This window comes from Lepisosteus oculatus, chromosome 22 (assembly GCF_040954835.1).
Source record: "Lepisosteus oculatus isolate fLepOcu1 chromosome 22, fLepOcu1.hap2, whole genome shotgun sequence".
Taxonomy (NCBI): Eukaryota; Metazoa; Chordata; class Actinopteri; order Semionotiformes; family Lepisosteidae; genus Lepisosteus; species Lepisosteus oculatus.
Genome location: NC_090717.1, coordinates 1,338,782 through 1,355,381, shown reverse-complemented (window position 1 = coordinate 1,355,381; position 16,600 = coordinate 1,338,782). Strand labels below are relative to the sequence as shown.

Sequence of the window (16,600 nt, the reverse complement as noted above, 5' to 3'; positions counted from 1 at the left end):
ATTGTCACTTGTAGCAGATGTTTGCCACATATGCTGGCTTATCACAGTGCATCTCCACATGCCTGCAGGAATGACACCAGAAACGTTTGGGGACATATTGCGTATGTTTTAAAAATAGGATCTAACAGGGACGCTTAGAGACCATTGCTCGGCACCAGGCTGGGGAAGGTGGTGTTATATGCACTGCCTAATGAGGAGCTGACAGCATACGCACCTCAGCACTGTGATAAACCCCACTGCCGCTGTTTAGAAAATAAATGTGCTCCTTTGCAAGAAGCCAGCTTGAACTACCAGCTTCCTTGTTTGCTGCAGAAAATGATTTCTGGAAAACTCTCATTAAGCAACAAACAGTACTGACAGTATGTCAAAACCCAGCTTTTGTTACATCTTTGTTAAATCAGAGGAGTCTGTTGTGCCATTGTGTGTGTTTATTTCCTTTATATAATGTGCTTTTCAGTGTGAATGAGCTGTCATTTATTTGTCTCCTCCCTGGCATGGTATTATTGTGGTTGGTATTATTAGGAGACTCGCCAGTGAAGTTTCTGGAACCCCATTGTTATTGTTCATCTTTTTTTTTCTCCCTAAAGTATAGAAAAGCCATACAGTTCAGCAACAACTCTGAACAACTTCACAGGATTGTTGGAATTGGGCCTGAGTGAAAATGAGGCTGAAGGATCATATTTGTGGCCATAGTCTCTTTTGTTTCCAAGGGAATGACCTTGCCCATGACCTCTGACCTATCCCAAAGGTCAATATCACTATGGAAAACATGCATTAGCACATTAAAGCTAAGTCATAACCATTGAACTCTGTCGTCACTGTGCACAGTTATATTATCTGCTGATACTGTTAAATTCTCTTTTCCTTGTATCGCGATAAATGTGGATTTCTGTTTAACTGGAGTTGTACCCTGCACTGGCTCGCTCTGCCTTCTCTGCATCTGCGGTTTTTAAGCAGGTGGAGATACAGCTCTGTCTGCGTGAGGCTGTCTAAAGGGGCAGGAAGACAGCAGTGATGCTTGGCTCTGTGCAGGCGATGTAAAAGCCAGAATAAATTGGTGCCTGGATCTCGTGTTAAACAGAAGGGGTCTTCTCAGCCTGAAAGCCCTTCCTGGGAGATCTCATTTGGCTAAGGTCAGCAGAGGCCAAAGCTGTACCTGATCCAGATTAAAACTGAATGCTGATCTATGGGACAAATTAAGATGTCATGCCCTTGAATGATGCTTCTGCTGAAGAACAAATAATGGTATTTATTTTTTATCTGAGGTGCTCTGAAATCCGTTTTAAAAAGCAGTCTTTAAATGGTCTGTGTTGTAATGAAATCGGTGTTGGTCTTGTTAACATACCTCCAGAGATGCCAAAGGTTATCCTGGTCTGACATTCAATAACTGTTCCTGTGCTGCTGTTGTCTTTTTTTCTGTTTTGTCCTGAATGCTTGCCTACCGGGAGAAAATAAGCTTAAACATGACAAACAACTAAATTCAAGAAAGATCCGGCTACTACTTGCATGGCAATAAGAAGGAAGCTTTGGGATTAATACTAAAATATGCTGTGCATTCGAAGCAAATTGGATTTTGTGATTCTGAAAACGTCACACTTAAAGTCACTCTGGGCAGTTTAGGTGAAGATTAAGAAGAAGCTATTTGGTGGGTATTGACACTTGACTCAAACTCAGATTTTACCCTCCAAGCAGGAGTTCATTGTTATTCATCTTAAAGCAGATTTAGTTCAGACTCTCGTGGAATTTGTAGAACAGTACAAAGTAATGTGCTTTTTCTCTTTTTCTCAGGGCCTGTGCAGTATGTCTCAGAAAACCACTATCTCTAAATGCAAGCAAGCAGGTTGCTAGAGATATTGCTAGCAGGGGTTTGATCAGGATAATGTACTTTAAAAAAAAAAAACTCACTGCAGATTCTGCTGTGAACCAGTAGAATAACCTCACATGGCTTCATTCACACTCTGCGCCAAGGACGGTGAGGCATCTGTGCCACCCTCACCCACAGGCTGGGCACAAAGTCTGGAAGTTTTAGTCCATAAACTGCTTTTCTGACCAGCATATTTCTAATATACTGTATTTATACTGTAGTTTACCCTGTACAGTATATTTCTTTCCGCCCTCATTAATGCAATCTCCGTTGCAGTTTGTGACTGTTGCTGCAGTGTTTTATGTGACAGTTCTCTGCCCCTCCTGGTTTTTCCCTTGCTGAGCTCTGGCTGCGCGGGGCGTTTGGCATCCTCTGTCTTGTTGCCTCTGACTGAAGGAGTCCTGCGCTCTGAAGCCCTGTGTGATGCTCTGTAGCAGGCTGCCCCCCCCCCCCCCCCGCAGGAGACAGCTGAAAGAGTCAGCCTGGAAATTAGCACTTGGCAGCCTGCCTCAGTAAACACGGGCAGCTGACAGCTCAATCTTTCATTTTTATTAGAATATACAGATAGAGTCAAGCCTTGCACAAGTATTTGAGCTTTGTGCTTCTACAGCTTAGCAATTGAAAAGCTTGTTTACAATCTTACACACAAGCACAGATCTCTTTTTGCTTTCAGGGCATAAGAAATAATATCCCGTGAATGCCCATACTCTTCCTTCTCCTGTAGTCGGCAATTCACCCTGATGACAGATATACAGTCAGTGGAAGATGCCCTTGGCTTTTAAACGTTCTTTGCCGGTATAGAAAGATTTGACAAATTTCGAATACAAAATCTCGGAACTTGTGAAAAGTACTGTAAGTCGCCACGTTGTTGCAAGCCACTGGTCTTGCCATGGGCCAGAGTGAGAGTCTGTGCGACTTGTGAAATGAAACGGCCCTTCCTGCTCACTAGTCACTGTAATGACTAATGTAATGTGATGTACAAGCAAATAAGTACAGGGTGTGCAGCAGACATTTCACTGCAGAAATGTTCCAACGGTATCTGCATGCAGAGTTAACAAATGAGTAGTATTTGTTGCCAAAACCATCTGGAAGTCAAGACCAATATTTTTCTTGGATTAAAAGAGCTGTGTTCACCAGCCTGCTTGTTTACAGTGTAAGAGGGCTGCTTCACCTCACTGGAAGTTTTGTTGCCTCATTCTGAATCGCAGAACATGGCGCTGCGCAGACCTACAAATTGAATCTATTTTGTGAAGTAAATTGGAGCTTTTTCCAAGTTATTGTGTACATTTTCCTTTCATTGTACTTTGAAATGCTCATCAGTGCTGGTTCTTTCTAACCCCTATATACTGTAAAAGCATCTTTGCAGTTCTCCTTTAAAAAAAGGTTGATGGGGGTATGCTTCCCCTCAGACAGCCCACCAAAGTCCAAGTGGATCAGCCCGAGCTGGAACCAGGGCTGGATTCTGGCGCTCGTAGGCCCTAGGCACTTTCACTCCGAAATCCGCAAAAAGAGGGGTAACACTGCACTTACACCACACCACACCACACACTGCACACACCCCTCCACACTCCCACACACACACACACACACACCCCTCAACACCCGGGTGTACACACCCCCTCAAACCCTAACGTCGATTGACATGGTGCCCTTTAAACTGTTCTCATGCTAAGCCACCTGATTGATGGAGAGAGTCGAGCGACACTCACTTTGAAACTTCTAGTTTCTAGAACAGCCGCTAGAGAGTGTAGGATTATTGATTTGGAGCTCCTAGAGTAGATCGCAAGCGTGTTGTTTCAGCTTGTTTTTCCGTCAGTCTGTAGTGTTTCCCTCCTTCGTAGGCCCTAAAAATTTAGTAGGCCCTCGCCGCTGTGCCTGCAGAGACTACTGGGAAATCCATCTCGGGCTGGAGCCAAAGACAGCAGGAGCCCGTGTGCACACTTCTCTAGACTGGACCGGAGAATTGCAATGGATTGGTTTTTTTAGCCATATCACTGTGCAACTCACAGCGGGCAGCCCACTGAAGCCCAGCAGTGTGAGCCTGGTCAGTACCTGGATGGGAGACTCCTGGGAAAAAAGGTTGCTGCTGGAAGAGGTGTTAGTGGGGCCAGCAGGGGGCGCTCACCCTGCGGTCTATGTGGATCCTAATGCCCCAGTATAGTGACAGGGATTTGTAAACAGGGGCCGTCCTTCGGGTTAAGATGTTAAACCGAGGTCCTGACTCTCTGTGGTCATTAAAAATCCCAGGGCGTCTCTCGAAAAGAGTAGGGGTGTAACCCCGGTGTCCTGGCCAAATTTCCCATTGGCCCTTACCAATCATGGCCTCCTAATAATCCCCATCTATGAATAATTGGCTTCATCACTCTGCTCTCCTCCCCACTGAGAGCTGGTGTGTGGTGAGTGTTCTGGCGCACTATGGCTGCCGTTGCATCATCCAGGTGGGGCTGCACACTGGTGGTGGTGGAGGGGATCCCCATTACCTGTAAAGAGCTTTGAGTGGAGTGTCCAGAAAAGCGCTATATAAGTGTAAGCAATTATTATTATTATTATTATCAGGGAGTCCTGAGAGGAGACAGCCGTGTGATCTTTAGTGAAGTCAGGGCCCTACTAATACCGCCTGGTGCACAGCGTCTCCACGCTGGGAGCACCAGCACACCGGCCCGCTACTCCATGGAAGGAGCTGTCCGGGCTGTCTCCGGGTTGTCAGGCTACGCAGTGCGAGTGAGAATCTGTTTGTTTGCCTGGGCTCATTTCTGCTTTATTGCATGCATAATTAAAAGTGTTGGGTTCCCCGTCGTCCGTAGTGCCCACATATTGACACAGAAACTCGGCTATTAACGACGAGCTCCTAAAACCTTCAGAGTGGCACGGTGCTGAGAATTCACACGCCCAGCCTTGGTTATTACTCACGAGCCGTTTATTTAATAGTTCCGAAAGGGCTTGGGGCCCGCCTCTTTGATAACACTTGACATTATGGATCTGTTTCAGCGGCGCTTTATAAACAATTATTGGGTGTTTAGGAGGAAGATCAAATCTGTGATTAGCGTATCTGCCAACATGTGGGACTAGCACGCACAGGTGGACATGAAATGCTGGAACAGTGGATTTGGATAATGGGTTAGAGCATTATAGAAAACCTGCCAAAACATGCTATATGAATTTTATAAAGAGTGAGAATTGATTAATAATTTACTATTATGTTTATACAGCATTGATCGTTGAAAACAGGAAAAAGGATTTATCATTAAATTTAGAGAAGGCTATTCCTTTAAAAGTTGTCACTGTGGATCACTAACTTTTTGTGTGAAGTGCTTTTCTGTGTGTAGCTGAGTGTGACAGTGTGACAGGTATCCACGTGGATCTCCTCCGCACATTCTGTGTGATGAAAGAATTAGATTATTTGTTTTGTGGAGTCAATTATGCAATCAGTTGAGCGTTTTGCACTTGGCGCTCCACACGAAGGAAGCAAGTTTTCCCATTTTCAGCGAGCCATTTTGTATTCACCAGTGCGTGTAAGTTCAGGGACACAGTTTAGACCAAACAGTATCAGAAAACATAACTATCGACGGCTGCCTCAGGGCAAGAGGCCACAGAAGCACTTGAGTGCAGCGCAACTGTTGCTCCAGCACAGACTGTGTGTTAATGATCCTCGCTGTCCTCTTACTCAGAATACGTGGCAGCCTGGACAATAAAATGAAAAAACAAGTGCGCATACAAATAAAGATTCTGCCCTACAAGGATCAATGTTGAAGTTTCATATTCTATATATTGATCTCTTTTGGGAATTCAAAGGTGATAATTACTACGCAGACACACTGACTCAGGATCTGCGCCTGTGGCTAGAAGGTTGCCGGTTCAAATCCTGTGGCCAACAGGGGAATCCTACTCCTTGGGGCTCCTGAGCAAGGCCCTTAACCCCAACTGCTCCAGGGGCGCTGTATAAATGGCTGACCCTGCGCTCTGACCCCAAGTGTTTCTCCCTGTCTCTGTGTCTCATGGAGAGCGAGCTGGGGCACGAAATTGTATGGGGCTAATAAAGTGATCTTAACTTTTCCCCTTCCCTAACCTTTTATGATATCATGCCCTACTGTCCAGAATTTTGTCCACATGGAAGAATGCGGGCCCGCACACAGCATGCTGCTCTATTAGAGTAGCAAACAGTTAATCTCTGTCATGGCACCCAGCATTCTTATTTGGCTTCCCCATTATTAATCTTAGTGCCGTGAAAATTAAACGCAGAAAGGTCAGTGTGATAATTAAGCACAGCTCCAGTGTGGATGTTAGTTGATTACGGGTCAGGGACACGGGCGAGAAGGAACATCAACAGTTGTGTTTTTCTAATGAGGAGCCGGGCACATTTTTAAAGTAATCACAGGCTGATGTGCCAGTCTTAATTAGTGCTGAGATCCATTCAGAGACAGCGGAATTTGGAAGCCACAAAGACTTGCTTCCACTAGACCAATGAAAAGGACATCTTTGCAACTGCTCACATCACTCCACAGAAACTGAGGCCCAAGAAGAAACTAAGCACAGCCTGTTTTCTTAGTTTCCTTTGAGAAATGCCCCCTACTGTTGTCTGAACCAAACTTTTTCTTTTGTTTGTGGATTCCTCTACTGGTTGATAGCTCTGGCTTTCCTGTGTCTGGCTTATGGTGACTTGGAACAAAAAAGGGGGTGTGTATTTTCAGAGGGAGGGTCTTCGAAATAGCTCTCTCTGCTTTGACAGCTGAGTCACTGACCTTTGCCACAGTCTAGGTATTCAACGACGTGGTCTCCTGCACGGAGCTGTGAAAAAATAAATAAATCATGGGCCCAGTAATGCATAATAATCAGTATGAATCAGAGGTGGGTGTCTGCTCTCCAGCGCAGTTATCTCTCATTGATGTCTAGTTACCATGGCAATGAAACAGAGAAGTCAAAGACCTCGAAATGATAAGCTAATATAATAGAGGCTGAAACTGTTTAAAAAACGCATGAGGGCTGTATTAGCTATTTGGTTTCAAGCACTTATTTCCATCACTGGGATCTCCAGTGCAAAGGTAGAATGAAACAGATCTTTAAAGAATTGGCAAAAAAAATAAACAGTTCAGATCCCACTTGTTTAAATCTTAACTTAATGTTATATCAATATGGATTCTAATCTTGACAGCTCTTAAATGTTCTTGGCGCCGCCTATTGACATTTGCAATTGCCTTGGCTTCTCAAGAGCAGGTAAACCTGTACAGCACACGATTTTCAGTATCTCCCTGTGAATCTGAGAGCTGCACACCTCAGCAATGGTGGAGCTACTGCAGACTTTATAAATTGCGGCTAACTAGATGCCTCAGTGATTATCTGCAGTGCGCACACTCTGCATCAAAAAAGGGTTTGAGATGATGGAAGCCATCAATGTTGTTTATGCTGTAGCTCAGCCATATCACCCTGCAGCTCTCCACAGGCAACCCACTGAAGGTTAGTACCTGGATGGGAGACTCTTGGGAAGCTATGGTTGCTGCTGGAAGAGGTGTTAGTGGGACCCGGGGGGGGGCACCCACCCTGCAGTCTGTATGGGTCCTAATGGTGGGGACACTATACTGTAGTGGGCGCCGTCTTTCGGATGAGACTTTAAACTGTGGTCCTGACTCTCAGTGGTCATTAAAGATCCCCGGGCATTTCTCGATAAGAGTAGGGAGTTATCCTGGTGTCCGGGCCAAATTTCCGCCTTTACCGTGACCTCCAAATTGTCCCCATGTGTGATTGGCTTGCACTTGCCCTGCGATGGACTGGCGCCCCCTCCAGGGTGAACCCTGCCTTGCGCTTGTTGCTTGCCCAGTAGGTTCCGGCTTCCCGCGACACCGCAGGGTATAAAGCGGTTTGGCGAATGACATGACGTGCTGTAGCCCCCCCTAGTGAATTGGTAGGCAAGCAGATCTCAGACATTTTAGATCAGTTGCATTGGGTTTCACAGTCTAGCTCCTGTAAATGAAAAAAATAACACTGGAGGCTTTACGGTTTTTCTTGATTAGCTGTTTTTAGAATTGACAGTCATTTTTGGTGTAAATAATTTTCATTTTTTTATTCCTACCCCAATTTGGAATCCTTGATTATCAGCTCAGTCTTGTGACTACTACCCCCATACCACATGGGAAGAATGAGGAATCTCTGGAAAACACTCCTGTTAGCCATCCACTGCTGGACCTGCTGAGAGCTCAGCTGTACAGGAGAGCATGTGCTGAGTGGAGGCGTGGCACTGACTGGGGGCGTGGCACAATGTAGAGGCGTGGCACTGACTGGGGGCGTGGCACAATGTATAGGAGTGGCACTGACTGGGGGCGTGGCACAATGTATAGGAGTGGCACTGACTATGGGTGTGGCACAATGTATAGGAGTCGCACTGACTGGGGGCGTGGCACAATGTAGAGTAGTGGTACTGACTGGGTTTGTGGCATGATGTAGAGGCGTGGCACTGACTGGGGGCGTGGCGTGATGTAGAGACATCACCATGTGTGAGGTATGGCACTAACTGGGGGTGTGGCACAAAGTAAAGGCATGGCACAAAGGCGTAGCACAATGTAGAGCGTGGCATGGTGGCGTGGTACTGATTGGAGGTGTGGCATGGAGGCGCGTAACTGATTGGAGGGGTGGCATGGAGGCGTGGTACTGATTGGAGGTGTGGCACTGACTGGAGGCATGGTATGTCTCTTGCTGATGTCGCTGTAAGCATGCAGGAGCCCAGCAGATCCCAAGAGTCACTGTTGCATGAAAAGCAGAAGGGCTGCTACCAAGTAAAACACCACACAACCCTGGATGACCTAAGCCTGAAAGTGACATCTGAAGCACAGGTTTCCACCTGCTCTCTAAAGGAGTGTCTGGGAAAGGAAGGTACCCATAACCACTCCAGATCTCTCAATCCTGTCGCCCTTGCACTGGCATGACCATATTGGCTGCCTGCTGCGTTGCGTTGCCTGGCAATGGACCATGACAGGTCTCTTAGGTGGGTCTTAAGTTTTGTCTGAAATGTCTGACTTCAGACATTAGTGAATTATTCATGAATTCAGTCTGGTTACTTGGCTATACCATCACATCACCTGCAGGAATCCAGAGATTTCAGTCGCGGTGAAGGCACCCCTCTGGTCTCTACTCTACCGTCTTGGCAGGGAGGCAGAGATAGCCTCTCTATTTTAATCCAGACTCGAGAGTTGATTTTTGGTCTTGGAGTTGACTGCATATTGTACTGAGCTACCGGATTTCCATTTTAATGGAATATCTCACCCTGTGATGTGCATGAAGGGTGTTCTATTAGCACAGGACTGGACTGGAATACTATCCTCGCTGAAATATAATGGCTTTAGCTTAAACGTTCGCAAGCTGCTTCTAAGAGTGCATCTGTAATCTACGTCGACCCTCTGCTCAGAGCCTCCATGAGAGTTCATTCTCTGCTCTTCGGGAGAGTTCTGTGTGTTCTCTACAGACCTCTGATTGTTTGGTAACACGCCTGGCGTGGATCGAAGATTATGTGTGGTGTTATTAAACCGTGTGAGCACCTGCGCGGGTTTTTTCTGCTTTAGATCTGTGAAGAAAAAACCCATCTCAAAAATCTGTGATTCTCCTCTCTATGAAACAAAAGCTCTCAGTCATTTGTGTTCACAGTGAATGCTCCTTTTAAAACCAGGAAGCCACACGGCATGAATTATACGGCTTGAATTGTGGTTGCTGCATTGTGAGTTTGTTCCTTTTGAATTAAGTTGAGAGGAGCGGGGAATGTAAATTAAAGACGGTGATGGTAATGAGGTGCTAAAATCCAACAGGGTATTGCGTTTGCCTGTGACTAATTCACACTTTCTGTTGGGGAGTCAAAGGTGTGATTAGGAAACGTGGAGCCCGTGTTTTGACTGATTAACAGGAAGTGTACTAGTCTAAGCTTTAGGTTTCACTCTCTTCCCATGACTACTGAGTTATGGGGTGCTGTCGCCATTACATTTCCAGGTCGAAATAACACGCAGTGTTTCTCTGTGATCTTCTCACAGGCTTTTCAGAATCTCAGTCATTAAATTTCAAATCGGAGAAATTCATTTGGAGTGTCATCTCCCGTAGCTTCTCCACATGCGAGGACTTGTTTCCTACACAAAGACATGTCCAATTAGAGCTGCCAGCCCTGAAACACACAACCCAAATTGTTGTAGGTGAAGAAGTCAGCTGGTTATAATTCTTCTCTTTATTTTTAGATTGAATATTTGTCCAATGTCCTTGAACTAGTTTGTTTTGAGCAGTATGAAGGGAATTTACCTCTCAAACCACATGCGAGCCGGCTCTGAACATACTGTAACTCTGCAGGTGCTGCAGATGTGGTTTCCCTGCTGCTGTTTTCCTTTAGCAGGACAGTCTCAGGGTGGGTCGTTGTGACAGAGTGCTTGTTATTTTTTTCTTTCTGAATGTGAAATACTCCAATACGTCCCCCTACCCTTCTGGTATGTTTGAGAGAGTGTATGTGATACGAATGAGGTGTGAATGATACTTGCCCTTTTTGTTGTTTCCCTAAAGGGACTGCAGTGTTTTCCCCATTTGGAGTATTGTATTGAATTGTATTGTGTTGATCAAGATGGCCACCCGCCACCTTTCCTGTTTGTAGTATCACACAAATGATCTCGAAAGGGAAAGGTGACTGGTGAGCTATCTATAAATAACCGATGTAAGGTTAGGTGTTTTGTTTAAGCGAATATATCACGGTTGCATGACTGACTGTTAAAATTTGGAAGGTTGAATACTTTATTTTGATCAAGCTGCCCATCTCTGTTAAGAAAACGTGAGCGAGTCCCTTTAAGAGGATGGTCCTGAGAAGAGGAGGGGCTGTAAAAGGGACTGGGAGAGCTCAGTATGGAGAGGGTGCCTTGGAGGAAAGGTGTGGAAGATACTCCTGTGAACGTTTCTTTTTGTTATCCCTATTTTATTGGCAGTAAATTCAGTTTTGTTTGCATTTGAAGACTGCTGTGTGGGAGTTTCTTTTCTTTTGGGCCAAGCCTGGTCACTGGGCCGGTGACAGTTGTGTTGGACTCTTGCTTGTGGATGAGAAGCTGTGACCCCTGACACACCATACAATGACTTACTTTTAGCCCACGGCGAGTTCGAAAAGTCTCCGAGAGCTCGATCCGTATTTCTGATAGGAAAGCAAACACTTTGGGACTGGATGGAGGAAATTGTGTTTCATGGCGTTTGGGACTCGGGTGGGGCATGTTGAGATTAAAACAGACGGAGGAGCACATCGGAGTGCCTTTGCTCTGTGTTTCACCAGTTCAGGATAGCAGCAGAGAACAGACTTTCCACCTTCACGGCCTCCCCTGCAACGGACTGTTCTTTCCGGATCCTATGCGGATGACACCATCCGAAGAAGTGGGAAACACTAGGAAAAAGTCATGCAGGAATACGGGGACGAAAACGGGGGGGCGTGTCCAAAGTGCGCTGGTGCACTGGGGAGGTGTGGCCGAGACAAACAATCCAAAAGTAATCCAGAGAGGGAATCCCAAAACGCAAGAAAGTCCATAACCAGGTGAATTAAAACAGGAACCGGGTCGGAACCGGCAGACAGGGAATGGGCACCACCAGGCGCTTCCAGGTCCCGAACTCGCACGGTGCGGAAACCAGATGCAGAGCCAGGATGAACGTCAGCGCCTGGCTTTTAAGGTGGGCTGGGAAAAGGGGTCAGGAGCACAGAATTAAGTCTGAAGTGAAAGGGCTGGAGCACCCTTAAGGAGGAGGGACTATAATCGTGACACCCCTTTTTTCAACTTCCCTTGACCGAGAGGAGCTCGAAGTCTTGAATGGTGAGTGCGCGTCCCTTGCACAGTCTGTGCAAAAGCAGGAAACTTGAAACACCAGCCACGGATCAATCGTCCACGCAAGCTGTATTTGTTTCCCTGTGACATGTACAGGGCCCAGCGGCTTTATTAATAGGGGGCCGATGTTGTTGCTTTAAATTTAAAGCGCTTTTGCGAAAGCGAGGTGTAGGAGTGAGGAGGGGACTCTGGCCTTTAAATTCTGAAAGTTCTTTTCCTGTTATTCTTATCTTTCAGTTTGAGCGTGCCGTGTCCCCTGTCACCCTAGCACTCTGTGAGGGAATTGCTGTCTCAACTAATATGTATAATTCAGAAAAAAATATTGCTTCCTGTGACGAGTGGTTGACAGTAATGAAAGTCCGGCGAGGGACAGTTTCCTTCAGAGTGAAGTTTTTCTTTCTGTCTACTTTATCATCTTCCCTCGGCTGACAGGGGCACATTAATCCTGCCTCCTGCACCCCTGCAATCTAGATATCTGCTTGAAGGATTTGCGGCTTGGCAGTTTAAAAACCTGCAGCAAAATTTCTGCCTCTGAAAACTCCCGCGTCAGGGGTTTGGGAATTAGACACGGCGCCGCGTCTCGTCCCCCGGAGCGCAAGCTGACCCTCGCCTGCTCGGGGACGCAGTGCTCCCACACCCTGCCTGCGGGGGGCGCACAAGGGCACCCAGTGGATAATTCCTGTTGCTTTAGTTCCTCCATCGGGCGCTCTGAGGAATGCCATTGACAATATACAGGCGGGGTTGCTTCAAACACGGTTTGTTAAATCCCTCTGCCCTTCTGTGTTTTGGTCAAACACAAAACCGGCACCCGGTGTGCGCTGGGGGAAACGAGGGGCCTGGTTTTCATTTGTACAGCTGACAAAATAAATGGAGTTTGACCCTACGTAATTTGAATTAATTGAGTATGCAGATCAGGAGGTTTTGAAATGGGGTCCTTGACATTTAATTATGTGGAGTCTTTCCCTTCACAGTAGGGCGCTTGGCCTCAGTGAGTGGCGCGCCTGGGGTTCTGCGGACAGGGTCTGCGGACGCCACCTGATGTCTGTCGCAAAGTACCACAGCCACCCATCCAGACCTGATGAAGGTACGAAGCTGTAGTTTAGCCTTGATGTTGTTCCACAGCTGTAAAATACTGTATGCATGCTTTCTTAATATTCAGTATGGAAATACTGTAGGCCTTGTTTTCTTACACAAGAGCAGGTCTTTTCACACTGGTCATTAACGAAATCCAAACCAAAGCTTTAGAAAGCGGGCCTATCTAATACTGCTCTGCCGGAACGATTTGAATGTATCTAAAGAAATCTTGTTTTTCTCAATCTTATTGGTATGAAATTACTTCAGATGTTTTCAAGTGACCTTACTTCATCTTGGTGCTTATCGCTGTAATTCCTCTGGTCATCCATGTCTTAAGTTGTAAGTTTTTATAGCCTTAAACAATATCTTAATTGGTATACCTCTCTAGGTTATTGTAATTTCGCATATACTTTTTGCCCAGCGTTTATCTCCCAGGACTGTTTGTATTGGAAGCTTGTCTATAATCATGGATTCCATCTCCTTCCAATTTGCATGAGAAGTTGAGTCACCCCAACATACAAGCAACCTGAGCTGTGGAGCTTGGTGATACATCTCTAGGCAGGGTGGGCCAGACGACACTTCTTCTTACAATAGCTACTGTAAATAATAATTTATAATAATAATAATTGCTTACACTTATATAGCACTTTTCTGGACACTCCACTCAAAGCGCTTTACAGGTAATGGGGATCCCCTCCACCAGCACCAGTGTGCAGCCCCACCTGGATGATGCGACGGCAGCCATAGTGCGCCAGAACGCTCCCCACACATCAGCTATCAGTGGGGAGGAGAGCCGAGTGATGAAGCCAGTTCAGAGATGGGGATTATTAGGAGGCCATGATTGGTAAGGGCCAATGGGAAATTTGGCCAGGATGACGGGGTAACACCCCTACTCTTTTCAAGAAACGCCCTGGGATTTTTGATGACCACAGAGAGTCAGGACCTCGGTTTTACGTCTCATCCAAAGGACGGCGCCTGTTTACAGTGTAGTGTCCCCGTCACTATACTGGGGCATCAGGACCCACATGGACCCCAGGGTGAGCGCCCCCTGCTGGCTCCAAATGAATCGTCTTCAGTGTAATTCGTGTTTCTTTCCTTCAATTCCAAATACACCTTGAGATTAACCCGTTAAAACGTTCTGTAGAAATTGTTATACTGGAACGGATCAAGAACAGCATACAGGAAACAGCAACCTTGGCAGCACATTCATTTTAATGGCCTCTACTCTAGGTCCTTTTGAAAGAAGGAGCAGATTCCAACTAGCAATATCACCCTTTATTCTGTGAGTTAAGGGACAGTCATTTGAATTAAGCAATTGTGAGAGGCCTTTTGCTACAGTAAGTGCACTCACAAATATTTAACAGGTTAATTGCCAGTGTGGCTTATTCTTCCCTTTCAGTTTATCTGTTGGATTATAGTTATGACGGCGGTATGAATTCTGTCTTCTCTGTTTTAGTTTACACCAGCTCTGCAGTTTTAACGGTATATCATACTATTATGTTTGAGAATGCTACTGCTTCCCGACAGCCTCTAAAAGATGTAAATGATGTGTCAGCATAAACACCTAAGTCTTTCTTATTAATAGCATATTCAGTGTTTCCAGTTTTCTATTTCTAGTTTGTTTCTTGCTCTCTGCAAGTTACTCTCTACACTCTTCTGTTTTAAGTGTCAGCTGCCAGGTGTTTGCCCAGTCTTGGAGTTTGAATTTTCTTTACAGCTCCCATTGGTGTTTACTCGTGCCCCTGATTTGGTATCATCCTCATACCAGACCGGCTTACTCACTACATCAGAATCCCTTTATTTAAAGTGGGACGCCACAGTCGCACATGAAAATGATTTGGAAACGACTTGGAGCCAATTTCGTTTTCGCTTTCTTTTCAGACGTTAACTTTTTAAGTTGCTGATGCATAAGTGTGCCGCGTTTTCCCCAAGTCAGTGGTGTGTAATGATCTCCAGCTGCACAGACTGCTGTTTAATAACCTCCCGAGCACGTGAGAAAAGGCAATATTCTCACAGAAAGGGGAGCGGGTTTCATATCCTGGAAATTTATTGAGCGGCGCTCTGCTTGGGTACATGGAGCACTTCACAATTTATACCGACTGCTTCTTGTTTCTCCTGACGCAAATTCTTTCTCTTTTTTTTTTTTCGGGTGTTCCTTTCAGCTCCAATTTGTCAGTGATGTAACCTTGAGAACGGGAGTGAGGCTCAGGCTCCGGCACTTATCCTTTCTTGTCTTTTATTTTTTGCGGGTTTCCTTCAAGTCCTTCGCCTGCGTTTCCTAGGACTTGTGCAAATGAGGCAGTCCCTGGTGCGCCCAAGGGAGCCGGCCTTCTACTGCAGTTGGGCTGATAGATGTATTATTCTATCCGCGTGGGACCAGCTGCTGTTATTTAGACATCAAAAAAGAGCCTGTTACTTGAAAGTGGCAAAAACAGGGGGGAGGGGGGCTGAGCATTTCGAATACGCGAAGAGTTTGGAAGGCACATCAGTGAGGGCCTGTGGGCTGTAAGGGATTCGTGTGTGAGAATTCTGTGCTGTGCTCACACAGAATACAGTGCTGATTCTGATCTCTCACTCCTTTTTTGCATGAACGGCAGAAATCCAGAGTAATTGTTCCTGTGCATGCGGGGATGGATTAAAGGAGGGACCCGAGCCAGATGCACTTGCAGGTGCCACACGGAGCCAGAGGAAGGCGGCTCTTTCCTCGGTTAATGTGTGATTCATGTCTGTCCTTTAGGTCAAGTAAAGACGATTACTGGGGCCGGATGTTCAAAACATTATGAGAGCTCTTAAAAGCGCTATATAAATTAAGGGACATTTTTTTTCTGCTACATAGGCATTTATATCCTCATTGCTTTCTGCAGGTATTTAAGCACCATCATGTTTTGGAGGCCCAAAATCTCCTTTACCTGGTTTTCAAATGCAGTTTAGCGGTTAAAGAGGTGAGGAGGACAGGTTTAAGGCCCTTTGAGGGATCAAACGTTTATTTCCCTTCTTTCACTAGTTTGCTTTTACTGTGTGAATAATTTACTAACATCATTTTACGAACGCTCCTGCCAGAATAATGGAAAATGACTAACTGCAGCTTAAGTGTGAGCTGGCTCAGCGCCTGGAACGTGAAGGGCAGAGCTGGCTTCGGGCAGCCAGACCAGAACTGAGAGTTCCTGATATCTGCTTAAGCCATGATTAACAAAATCTAGAAGGACATAATGTCTGCTTAAACAATAATTAAAGCGACCCAAGAATATTCTTACAGTTTCTCACGTACCAAGGCTAGCAGCCTTGGCTGTACACTATATATGGCATGGAGTTGTACTGGAACTGTTCTGGGTGGGTTTTCTGTTTGTGATTTTGTATAAAAAGTGTCCTTTTGTATCAAGGAGTTGAGTCAGTGCTTCATCGGCTTTTGCTCCCGTATGTACACGTAATAAAGGTCATTCCTGCTTCATACACACCCAGATTGTGTCTGCTTTGTTGGACACAACACCCTCCATCCCCTGAGCAGAAACGTTACATTTTTATTGTCCTGTTTACTATCACGCCACAGTTTTGGACTTGCTTCCCATCCAGAAGTTTCTTTTCTTCGCGTCAGGACTCATCATTTGGCCGACAACTTTTTCTTTTTAAATGGCTTTTTAAAAAAAACTAATTCCAGCACCTTTACAGTATTTTCCCAGCTTGCCTTGTGTACGGTCTCGAAACGGAAATTCAGGAGGGCTGCTGCTCACCTTCGAGGGGCTGGAAGGGTTGAGCTCCTGTCTGCAGCAGCGAGCTGTCCGCTCCCTGTGGGCTTGTTCGCTCTGCGCGATCTTCGGACCCCGGCCCTCTCCGGGGTCCCGGTGCCAGGCTTCAC

At 45.9% G+C, this 16,600-nt stretch overlaps 1 long non-coding RNA gene across 2 annotated transcripts in view; it reads left to right on the top strand.

Moving 5' to 3' along the window:
- LOC138224486 (uncharacterized) overlaps positions 1–16,197 on the top strand; it is a 31,486-nt gene extending 15,289 nt beyond the window's left edge. Inside the window, exons 1-3 of one of the 2 annotated variants that reach the window (XR_011182977.1) lie at positions 10,684–11,661; positions 12,645–12,757; positions 15,345–16,197. This is a non-coding gene — a long non-coding RNA (uncharacterized lncRNA). Of the gene's footprint in view, positions 1–10,683; positions 11,662–12,644; positions 12,758–15,344 lie in introns of those variants that run through there. The other variant, XR_011182978.1, reaches the window with a different exon arrangement.
- The last annotated feature ends 403 nt before the right edge of the window (positions 16,198–16,600 follow it).